At 45.2% G+C, this 12,497-nt stretch overlaps 1 protein-coding gene across 44 annotated transcripts in view; it reads right to left on the minus strand.

The window, feature by feature from the left end:
* SFI1 (SFI1 centrin binding protein) overlaps positions 1 to 12,497 on the minus strand; it is a 132,192-nt gene that overhangs the window by 96,364 nt on the left and 23,331 nt on the right. The window lies entirely within an intron of this gene.

Here is a 12,497-nt window from a genome sequence, read left to right on the forward strand (position 1 = left end):
GTAATTACTATTCAAGTCAAGCTAGTAGTTTACTCTCTGAGGGGCAGTCAGTGGGTTTGGAAGGAAGTTCAGAAATGACTGCCAAGATCTTTTTTTTTTTTTTTTTTTTTTTAAACAGGTGGTGGTTACAAAGGTGTCTGCCATATAATAATTCACTAGGGTACCCACTTGTTTTATGCCATTTTCTGTATTTGTGTTATATTTATCAGTAAATAATTTTTGGCCAGGCACAGTGACTCATGCCTGTAATTCCAGCACTTTGGGAGGCTGAGGCGGGTGGATCACTTGAGCCCAGCAGTTCAAGACCACCCTGGGCAACATGGTGAAACCCCATCTCTACCAAAAACACAAAAATTAGCCAGTGCCATAACCCAGTCACAAAATTAATTAAAGTTTAAAATAAAAAAATTTTTGGCCAGGCAGTGACTCATGCCTATAATCCCAGCACTATGGGAGGCCAAGGTGGGTGGATTGCTTAAGGCTAGGAGTTGAGATCAGCTGGGCAACACAGAGAGACCCCATCACTACAAAAAATTAAAAAATTAGGCCGGGTGCAGTGGCTCACGCCTGTAATCCCAGCACTTTGGAAAGCCAAGGTGGGTGGATCACCTGAAGTCAGGAGTTGGAGACCAGCCTGGCCAATATGGTGAAACCCTGTCTCTACTAAAAATACAAAAAATTAGCCAGGCATGGTGGCACACGCCTGTAATCCCAGCTACTCGGGAGGCTGAGGCAGGATAATTGCTTGAACCCATGAGGCAGATGTTGCGGTGAGCCAACATCATGCCACTGCACTCCACCCTGGGCGGGAGAGCAAGACTGTGTCTCGGAAAAAAAAAAAAAAAAAATTAGCCAGATGTGGTGATGCATGCCTCTACTCCCAGCTACATGGGAGACTGACATGGCAAGATCACTTGAACCCAGGAGTTCAAGGCTGCAGTGAGCTATGATCATGCCACTGCACACCAGCCTGAGCGACAGAGCAAGACCCTGTCTTAAAAAGAAAAAAAAAAAAAGGAAAAGAAAAGAAAAAATGATAGATGCATAGTTTGCTGGTTTTCAGTCTTAATTCCTTTAAAATACATGCATTTAATGCTATACGTTAAATGCATAGTTCGCTGGTTTTCAGTCTTAATTCCTTTAAAATACATGCATTTAATGCTATACATTAAATGCATTAAACCCATTATACATTCCTCTAAACATGACTGTAGTTGTATTTCATATATTGATAGGTAGTATTTTTATGAGCATTACAACGTATTTGCTAACTTCCATTATGATTTTTTCTTCAATCTTTATGCAAAAGGATGCAAAGCAAATCAACAAATGGAAGAGAGGCACAGGGCAAAGTCTGGAAGAAATCAAGTGCAAGCTTCCAAGCATCCTCTCCCAGCGGAATCACAAAGGACACTCTTAATTCCTCTGGCACTAAATTGTGATAACACGTGAGAAGTGTTGTGTATCAGTGAAGCTTATTAGAGACTCAGTACCCAAGCTTTTACTGAGGGCTGGTCAGACAGGCACCCTCTGCCTAACACATACCAAAATTCCAGACTCCTAGAGGGAGTGCTAGTATTCAGCATAAACAACATTGCATGAACACACAACAGTGTAGGTCCAGTTAACTATTCATCAGTTAGGGAATGGTGGGAACCCTTCTGAAATCTAAGTTTCCAGACACCAGCCAAGGGTCAGCCTTGTAAGCAGTATTTTCTAAGAACAGCAGCCACAAAGGGAAAACAAACATAACAGAGATGATCAAAGAGAAAAGCTGGTTCCTTAAAAAGACTAATACAGTTGACAGCCAGTGAAACTGATCAGGAAGAGAGAAAATCAAATAAATGAGGGTCAACTCTATATTTCTATAAACTAGCAATAAGGAAAAAACAATTATATATATTTATATACTATGTTCAAATGGCATCACAAATATCAAACATAGGAGTAAATCTAATAATTTTATAGGCAAAATGGAGAACTCAGTACCATATAGATGTCAATTTTTCCCACTCTGATCTATAGATTCAAAGTAATCTCAATTAAAACCCCAATAGAGGGCTGGGCACAGTGGCTTACACTTGTAATCCCGGTACTTTGGAAGGCCAAGGCGGGTGGATCACCCTGACTGAGAACAGGAGTTCAAGACCAGCCTGGCCAACATGGTGAAATGCCATCTCTACTAAAAATGCAAAAAAACAGCCAGGTGTGGTGGCGGGTGCCTGTAATCCCAGCTACTCTAGGGGCTGAGGCAGGAGAATAGCTTGAACCTGGGAGGCAGAGGTTGCAGTGCGCCAAGACTGTGCCACTCCTGCTGGGCGACAGAGGAAGACTGTCTTAAAAACAACAACAACAAAAAAAACCCAACAACAATATATTCTATTTTGGGGAGGGAGAGGACTTTACAAGTTGATTCTGAAGCTTTCATAGAATTACAAAAGACCAAGAATAGTTTAGACATTCTTAAAAGTACTAGATAAGCAGTCTTACTCAGATATCAGGCTTATTGTAAGGCTACATATTCAAGACATCACGATTTTGTAGTAGAAACAAATTGACCAAAGGAACAAGGTACATAGCCAAGAAACAGACTTGGCCTTAATGGACACTTGAGTAATGATAAAAACAGCACTATAGAGCAGTTTTTTCAATAAACTGTGCCGGGACAATTACATACCCATGTGAAAAAAAATGAAATAGGATCCCTAACTCACATAATCAACAAAAGTCAATTTCAGGAGGTCTGGAAAATAAAATGTAAACAGCAAAATAATGAGTTCTTAAAGATGATACAAAATATCTTCAGCCAGGCATGGTGGCCCGCACCTGTAATCCCAGCACTTTGGGAGGCCAAGGCAAGCGAATTGCTTGAGCCCAAGAGTTTGACACCAGCTTGGGCAATGCAATGAAAGCCCATCTCGGCCGGGCGCGGTGGCTCACGCTTGTAATCCCAGCACTTTGGGAGGCCGAGGCAGGCGGATCACGAGGTCAGGAGATCGAGACCACGGTGAAACCCCGTCTCTACTAAAAATACAAAAAATTAGCCGGGCGTGGTGGCGGGTGCCTGTAGTCCCAGCTACTCGGAGAGGCTGAGGCAGGAGAATGGCGTGAACCCGGGAGGCGGAGCTTGCAGTGAGCCGAGATGGCGCCACTGCACTCCAGCCTGGGCAACAGAGCAAGACTCCATCTCAAAAAAAAAAAAAGAAAGCCCATCTCTACAAAATACAAAAATTTGCTGGGTGTGGTGGCACACGCCTGTAGTGCCATCTATTTGGGAGGCTGAGATGGGAGGACTGCTTAAGCCTGGGAGGTTGAGGTCACAGTGACCCTGATCGTGCCACTGCAATCCAGCCTGTGTGACAGTGCAAGACCCTGTCTCAAAAAACAAAAAACAGGCTGGACGCAGTGGCTCACGCCTGCAATCCCAGCACTTTGGGAGGCCGAGGCGGGTGGATCACGTGGTCAGGAGATGGAGACCACCGTGAAACCCCGTCTCTACTAAAAATACAAAAAATTAGCTGGGCGCAGTGGCGGGCACCTATAGTCCCAGCTGCTTGGGAGGCTGAGGCAGGAGAATGGCATGAACCCAGGAGGCAGAGCTTGCAGTGAGCCGATATTGTGCCACTGCACTCCAGCCTAGGCAACAGAGCGAGACTCCGTCTCAAAAAAAAAAAAAAAAACAGAATATCTTCATGACATCAGGGAAGAAATAGATTCCTTAAACCTGACAGAACACACATTAATTACAAAGGAAAAGACACAAATTTTACTAAGTTAATTTTTTTTTTCTTTTTTTTTGAGACAGAGTCTCACTCTGTCACCCAGGCTGGAGTATAGTGGCACCATCTCAGCTCACTGCAACCTCCGCCTCCCGGGTTCAAGTGATTCTCCCGCTTCAGCCTCCCAAGTAGCTGGGATTACAGGCATGCAACACCACATCCGACTGATTTTATTTATTTAAATTTATTTATTTATTTATTTGAGACGGAGTTTCGCTCTTGTTGCCCAGGCTGGAGTGCAATGGCGCGATCTTGGCTCACTGCAACCTCCGCCTCCCAGGTTCAAGTGATTCTCTCACCTCAGCCTCCCGAGTAGCTGGGATTATAGGCATGCACCACCATGCCTGGCTAATTTTGTATTTTTAATAGAGACGGGGTTTCTCCATGTTGGTCAGGCTGGTCTTGAACTCCCGACCTCAGGTGATCCGCCCACCTCGGCCTCCCAAAGTGCTGGGATTACAGGCATGAGCCACCGCGCCCGGCCTGATTTTTTTATTTTTAGTAGAGATGGGGTTTTGCCATGTTGGCCAGGCTGGTCTTGAACTCCTGACCTCAAATGATCCGCCTGCCTCGGCCTCTCAAAGTGCTGGGATTACAGGGGTTGAGCCACTGTGCCTGGCTTTCTTTTTTTTTCTTTCTTTTTTGAGAGTTTCACTCTGTTGCCCAGGCTGGAGTGCAGGGGTGCCATCTAGGCTCACTGTAACCCCCACCTCACAGGTTCAAGCAATTCTCCTGCCTCAGCCTCCCGAATAGCTAGGACTACAGGCACACACCACCACACCTGGCTAATTTCTGTATTACTAGTAGAGACGGGGTTTTGCCATGTTGGTCAGGCTTGTCTCTAACTCCTGACCTCAAGTGACCCACCCTCCTCGGCCTCTCAAAGTGCTAGAATTCGCCACAGCACCCAGCCTAAAATTTAAAACACCTTAATTCATCAAATGATGAAGAGAACAGAGGGAGAAGGTATTTGTCACACATAAAACATACGAAAGATTCATATTCAAAAGTAGAAAACCTCCTATATATTAATTAGTACAAATACTCAATATACAACTCATTAGAGAAATAGGAATAAGACTTGAATATGTACTTCAAAAAGAGAAAATCTAGATACCCAATAAACACATAAAAAGGTACTAAGCCCCAGCCGGGCGCGGTGGCTCACGCCTGTAATCCCAGCACTTTGGGAGGCCAACGAGGGCGGATCATGAGGTCAGGAGATCGAGACCATTCTGACTAACATGGTGAAGCCCCATCTCTACTAAAAATACAAAAACAAAATTAGCTGGGCATCGTGGCGGGCGCCTATAGTCCCAGCTACTCGGGAGGCTGAGGCAAGAGAATGGCGTGAACCCAGGAGGCGGAGATTGCAGTGAGCCGAGATAGCGCCACTGCACTCCGGCCTGGGCGAAAGAGCGAGACTCCGCCTCAAAAAAAAAAAAAAAAAAAAGGTACTAAGCCCCAGCCAGCACTTTGGGAGGCCGAGGTGGGCAGATCACAAATTCAGGAGTTCAAGACCATCCTGGCCAACATGGTGAAACCTCGTCTCTACTAATAATACAAAAATTAGCCGGACGTCATGGTGCATGCCTGTAGTCCCAGCTACTTGGGAGGCTGAGGCAGGAGAATTGCTTGCACCTGGGAGATGGAGGTTGTAGTAAGCCGAGATCACGCCACTGCACTCCAGCCTGGGCAACAGAGGGAGATGCCATCTCAAAAAAAGAAAAAAAAAAAAAGGTACTAAGCCACAACAGGAATTCAGGAAATGAAAATAGGAATCACAATTAGGCTGGCACATGGCTCACGCCTATAATCCCAGTACTTTGGGAGGGTGAGGCAGGAGGATCACTTGAGCTCTGGAGTTCAAGACCAGCGTGGGCAACCAAGCAAGACCCTGTCTACACACACACACACACACACACACACACACACACACACACACACACAAAATTAGCCAGGCACGGTGGTGCATATCTGTAGTCCCAGCTACTTGGGAGGCTGAGGAGGGAGGATTGCATGAGCTGGCAGGTCGAGGCTGCAGTGAGCCGTGATCATGCCACTGTACTCCAGCCTGGGTAACAGAATGAGATCCTGTCCCCCAAAAAAAAAGAAAAAAGAAAAAAGAAACACACACACACACACACACACAAAGTATAATGAGACATACCTACCAGATTAGTATAGTGTTGGTAAGTCAATGAACATGTTCATACACTGCCAACAAGAGTACAAACTGGTACAAACAATTCAGAAAATCATTATCTAGCAAAATTGAAGATTCCCATAATCTTTGGTCCACAATCTATTCTGAGGTGGATACCATAGAACAGTGGTTATCAAAGTGTGATACCAAAGCCAACAGCATAACCATCACTTGGGAACTTATTAGAAATACAGATGGTTAGCCGGGCGCAGTGGCTCACACCTGTAATCTCAGCACTTTGAGAGGCTGAGGTGGGCAATCATGAGGTCAAGAGATTGAGACCATCCTGGCCAACATGGTGAAACCCTGTCTCTACTAAAAATACAAAAATTAGCTGGGCGTGGTGGCACGCGCCTGTAGTCCCAACTACTAGAGGATGAGGCAGGAGAATCGCTTGAATCTAGGAGGTAGAGGTTGCAGTGAGCTGAGATTGCACCACTGCACTCCAGCCTGGCGACAGAGTGAGACTCTGTCTCAAAAAAAAAAGGACGACATTCTGTCATTTTCGACAACATGAATATCGGAAATGGAGAACATTATATTAAGTGAAATACTCCAAACACACAAAGACAAATATGACCTGTTCTCACTTATATGTGGAATCTAAAACAATTGAATGCATAGAAACAGAGAGGAGAATGATGGTTACCAAAGGCTAGGAGTAGGGGGAATGGGAAGATGGTAATCAAAGGATACAAAGCCTCAGTTAAATAGGAGAAATACAGTTGATTTTTTTTTTTTTTTTTTTTTTTTTTTTTTGAGACAGAGTCTCACTCTGTCGCCCAGGCTGGAGTGTAGTGGTGCAATCTTGGCTCACTGCAAGCTCCGCCTCTCAGGTCCATGCCATTCTCCTGCCTCAGCCTCCCGAGTAGCTGGGACTACAGGCGCCCGCCACCATACCCAGCTAATTTTTTTTTGTATTTTTAGTAGAGACGGGGTTTCACCATGTTAGCCAGGATGGTCTCGATCTCCTGACCTCACGATCCGACCGCCTTGGCCTCCAAACTGCTGGGATTACAGGCATGAGCCACTGCGCCCGGCCAGTTGATTTTTAATATCTATTGAACAGCATGGTGACTATAGCTAAAATTCAGTACTACGTTTTTTTTTTTTTTTGAGATGGAGTTTCACTCTGTCACCCGGGCTGGAGTGCAGTGGTGCAATCTCCAATCTCAGCTCACTGCAACCTCCAACTCCCAGATTCAAGTGATTCTCCTGCCTCAGCTTCCTGAGTAGCTGGGATTATAGTAGTGTGCCACCATGCCAGACTAATTTTTGTATTTTTAGCAGAGACAGGGTCTTGCCATGTCAGCCAGGCTAGTCTCCAACTCCTGACCTGAGGTAATCCACCGGCCTCAGCCTCTGAAAGTGCTGGGATTGGCTGGGCGCAGTGGCTCATGCCTGTAATCCCAGCACTCTGGGAAGTCGAGGTGGGTGGATCACGAGGTCAGGAGTTTGAGACCAGCCTGACCAACATGGTGAAACCCTGTCTCTACTAAAAATTCAAAAAAAATTAGCCAGGCGTGGTGGTGTGCGCCTGTAATCCCAGCTACTCAAGAGGCTGAGGCAGGAGAATCGCTTGAACCCAGGAGGCAAAGGTTGCAGTGAGCTGAGATCGCACCACGGCACTCCAGCCATGCCACTGCACTCCAGCCAGAGCAAGACTCTGTCTAAAATAAAACAAAACAAAACAAAACAAAACACCAAAGTGCTGGGATTGCCGGCATGAGTCACCACGCCCGAGTACTATATATTTCAGTATCCCTAAGAGAGTAAATCTCAAATCTTCTCATTACAAAAAATGTCAAGGCTCGGTGCACCATCTCACGCCTGTAGTCTGAGCACTTTGGGAGGTGGGCAGATTGCTTGAGCCCAGGAGTTCAAGACCCGCCTAGGCAACGTGGTGAAACCCCATTTCTACAAAAAATACAAAAATTCAAGGCCAGGCGCGGTGGCTCACGCCTGTAATCCCAGCACTTTGGGAGGCCGAGGCGGGTGGATCACGAGGTCAGGAGATCGAGACCATCCTGGCTAACATGGTGAAACCCCGTCTCTACTAAAAATACAAAAAAAATTAGCATGGCGTGGTGGCGGGTGCCTGTAGTCCCAGCTACTCGGGAGGCTGAGGCAGGAGAATGGCGTGAACCCAGGAGGCGGAGCTTGCAGTGAGCCGAGATAGCACCACTGCACTCCAGCCTGGGCGACAGAGCAAGACTCCGCCTCAAAAAAAAAAAAAAAAAAAAAATTCACCAGACATGGTGGTGCATTACTGAAGTCCCAGCTACTTGGGGGTCTGAGGCATGAAGATTGCTTGATCCCAGGAGGCTGAGGCTGCAGTGAGCCATGATCACACCAGTGCACTCCAGCCTGGGCAACAAAGCAAGACCCTGTCTCAAAAGAAAAAAAAAAGTCAAATATTTGAGGTGACAGATAAGTTAAATAGCTTGATTTCATCATTTTACATTGTATTAAAAAATCATAACATCAGCTGGGCATGGTGGCTGACGCCTGTAATCCCAGTCAGGAGCTTGAGACCAGCCTGGCCAACATGGTGAAACCCTATCTGTATTAAAAATACAAAAACTGGCCGGGCGCTGTGGCTCATGCCTGCAATCCCAGCACTTTGGGAGGCCAAGGCAGGTGGATCATAAGGTCAGAAGATCAAGACCATCCTGGCTAACACGGTGAAACCCCATCTCTACTAAAAATACAAAAAATTAGCCGGGCGTGATGGCGGGCTCCTGTAGTCCCAGGTACTTGGCAGGCTGAGGCAGGAGAATGGCATGAACCTGGGAGGCGAAGCTTGCACTGAGCCGAGATTGTGCCATTACACTTCCAGCCTGGGCGACAGAGCTAGACTCCGTCTCAAAAAAAAACAAAAAAACAAAAATTAGCTGGTCATGGTGGCGGGCACCTGTAATCCCAGCTACTTGGGAGGCTGAGGCAGGAGAATTGCTTGAACTCCTGAGGTGGAGGTTGCAGTGAGCCGAGATTGCACCACTGCAACTCCAGCCTGGGCGACAGGGCGAGACTCCGTCTCAAAAAAATAAATAAATAAAAATAAATAAATAATAACATCACTTTGTATCCTATAAATACATACAACTATAATTTGTCAATATATAAAAAAAGGAATTTAAAAACTGAAAACAGTCCAAATGCCTATCAGCAAAACAGATAAACTGAAATATTCTTACAATGTAATTTTTTTTTTTGAGATGGAGTTTCGCTCTTATTGCCCTGGCTGGAGTGCAATGGCACAATCTCAGCTTACCGCAACCTCCGCCTCCCAGATTCAAGCAATTCTCCTGCCTCAGCCTCCCAAATAGCTGGGATTACAGACATGTGCCACCACACCCGGCTAATTTTGTATTTTTAGTAGAGATGCGGTTTTACCATATTGGTCAGACTGGTCTCAAACTCCTGGCCTCAGATGATCTGCCCACCTCACATTCCCAAAGTGCGGGGATTACAGTGCTGGGATTACAGGCGTGAGCCACCACGCCGGCCAATAACCTATTTCTTTACCTGGGTTATGGTTACATTGTTTGTTTCAAAATGATATCTTAAATGATATATTTTCCCATACCTTTCTGAATCTGCATATTTAACACCTAAGGCTGGGGCACGGTGGCTCACACCTGTAATCCCAGCACTCTGGGAGGCCAAGACAGGCAGATCACTTGAGGCCAGGAGTTCAAGACCAGCCAGACCAACATGGCGAAGCTCCTTCTCTACTAATATAAAAAAATTACCTGGGCGTGGTGGCATGTACCTGTAATCCCAGTTACTCGAGAGATTAAGGCAGGAGAATCACTGAGCCCGGGAGGCAGAGGCTTCAGTGAGCCAAGATCACGCCATTGCACTCCAGCCTGGGCAACAGAGCAAGACTCTGTCTCAAACAAACAAACAAAAAACTTAAAGGAAATATATTCCCGTCTTAGCCTCCTCAACCTAAAGCAGCAGGGTATTTGAAGAAACCAGGCTGAGGCAGGAGAATTGCTTGAACCGGGAGGCAGAGGTTGCAGTGAGCCGAGATCGTGCCACTGCACTCCAACCTGAGTGACAGGGCAAAACTCCATCTTAAAAAAAAAAAAAAAGAAACTATGCCAGAGTTAGAGGCCACAGAGCTTCATATCAAGGCCATCGTCAATTTGCTTGAGAAGATGAAATAAAGCAGGCCTAAAGAGTACTCTGTGGACCACGTAGTAAACGCTGTCAGGGTGCTGGTTCAGCTTACGAGGACTCCTTCTATGAGAACATCTATCAACAGGGGCAGGATCTCAGCAGCTATGCTTGAACTCAACGACCTTCCTCCAAGTCCTAGTTGATTACACCAGGGGAAAAAACTGACCCTTGCTGGATCAACCAAATTCATTCTCCTACAATGAAATTCTGAAGCACGAAGATGGCTCTGCTCAGGAAGAAGGTTCCATAATACCTGCTGAATAGGTCCTCAAACAGTTCTCACTCCCACTTTGCCCAAGACCCAGTGGATTCTATAAGAAACTTCTGTATATTCATAGCACCCTAAGTTGCAAGCTACAGGAACCCAATTCAAATTAGTTTAAGAAAAAAAAAGAGCATAACAGTAAGGGTCCCTCAGCAAAACTGACAAGTCTTTACCTAGATCAACCAATGAGAAAAGAGAGAAGACACAGATCACCAAAATTAGGTATGAAAGAAAGGACATTACCACTGACCCTTCATAAATTAAAAGAATTATAAGGGCATACAGTTAACTTTATGCCAACAAATTAGACAACATAAATGAAATGGAAAAATTTCTAGAAAAACTGAAATTACCAAAATTAACTCAGGAAGAAACACAGCTGGGCTCAGTGGCTCATGCCTGTAATCCCAGTACTTTGGGAGGCCGAGGCAGGTGGGTCATTTGAGGTCACGAGTTCAAGACAAGCCAGGCCAACATGGTAACACCCCATCTCTACTAAAAATACAAAAATTAGCCAGGCATGGTGGCATGTGTCTCTAATCTCAGCTACTCGGGAGGCTGAGGCAGGAGAATTGCTTGAACCAGGGAGGCAGAGGTTGCAGTGAGCCAAGATCACACCACCATACTCCAGCCTGGGTGACAAGAGTAAGACTCTATCTCAAAAAACAAACAAAAACAATAAATAGAAACCTAATAGATCTCTATCAAGTAAAAAAAATTAAATGAGTAATTAAAAATTTTCCTACAAAGAGGCTAGGCTTGGTAGCTCACATCTGTAATCCTAGCACTTTGGGAGGCTGAGGCAGCAAGACTGCTTGAGCCCAGGAGTTAGAAACTGCACTGAGCTGTGATCGTGCCACTATACTCCAGCCCAGGCAACAGAGCAAGACCCTGTCTCCAAAATAAATAATTTTTCCTACAAAAAAAAGCACAGATAGTGTCAGTGATTAATTCTACCAAAGATTTAAAAAGAAAAAGAAATAATAGGCTCAACACCTGTAATCCCAGCACTTTGGGAGGCGGAGGTGGGCAGATCACCCCAGGAATTTGAGACTAGCCTGGCTAACATGATGGAGAATCACTTGAACCGGGCAGGCAGAGATTGCAGTGAGCTGAGACTGTACCACTGCACTCCAGTCTGGGCAACAGAGCGAGACTCCATCTCAAAAATAAATAAATAAATACCATAACAATGCTCTATAAACTCTTCCAGAAAATGGAGGAACACTTCCAAATTCATTGAGACCAGTATCACCATCATACCAAAGACAAAGATATTACCAAAAAGAAAAAAAAAAAGACCCATAGACCTCGTGACTAGACATAAAAATCCTCAAAAAATAGTAGCAAACCAAATCCAACAATGTATAAAAACCATTGTGATGGTTAATATTAAGTGTCAACTTGATTGAATTGAAGGATGCAAAGTATTGTTTCTGGGTGTATCTGGGTGTTGCCAGAAGAGATTAACATTTGAGTCAGTGGACTAGGAGAGGAAGGCCCACCCACAATGTGGGTGGGCACCATCCAATGGCTGCCAGCACAGCTAGGAAAAGCAGGCAGAAGGTAGGAGAAGCTGACTTGCTAAGTCTTCTGGCCTGCATCTTTCTCCCATGCTGGATGTTTCCTGACCTCGAACATCAGACTCTAAGTTCTTTGGCTGTTGAATTCTTGGACTTAACCAATGGTTTACCAGGGGCTCGCAAGCCTTTGGTCACAGATTGAAGGCTGCACTGTTGGCTTCCCTACTTTTGAGGTATTGGGACTTGGACTGAGCTACTACTGGCTTCCTTGCTCCTCAACTTGCAGACTGCCCATCACAGGACTTCACCTTGTGATTGTGTGAGTCAATTCTCTTTAACAAACTCCCTTTCACATATACATACATCCTATTAGTTCTGTCCCTCTAGAGGACCCTGACTAATACAACTATATGCCATATAAACACCATGACTAAGTGGGATTTATCCCAGGAATGCAAGGTTGGTTTAACATTCAAAAATCAATTTATGTAATACACCCTATTAATAGAAAAAAGAACAAAAACCACATGATTATC

This window comes from Symphalangus syndactylus, chromosome 18 (assembly GCF_028878055.3).
Source record: "Symphalangus syndactylus isolate Jambi chromosome 18, NHGRI_mSymSyn1-v2.1_pri, whole genome shotgun sequence".
In the NCBI taxonomy this organism is placed as follows: Eukaryota; Metazoa; Chordata; class Mammalia; order Primates; family Hylobatidae; genus Symphalangus; species Symphalangus syndactylus.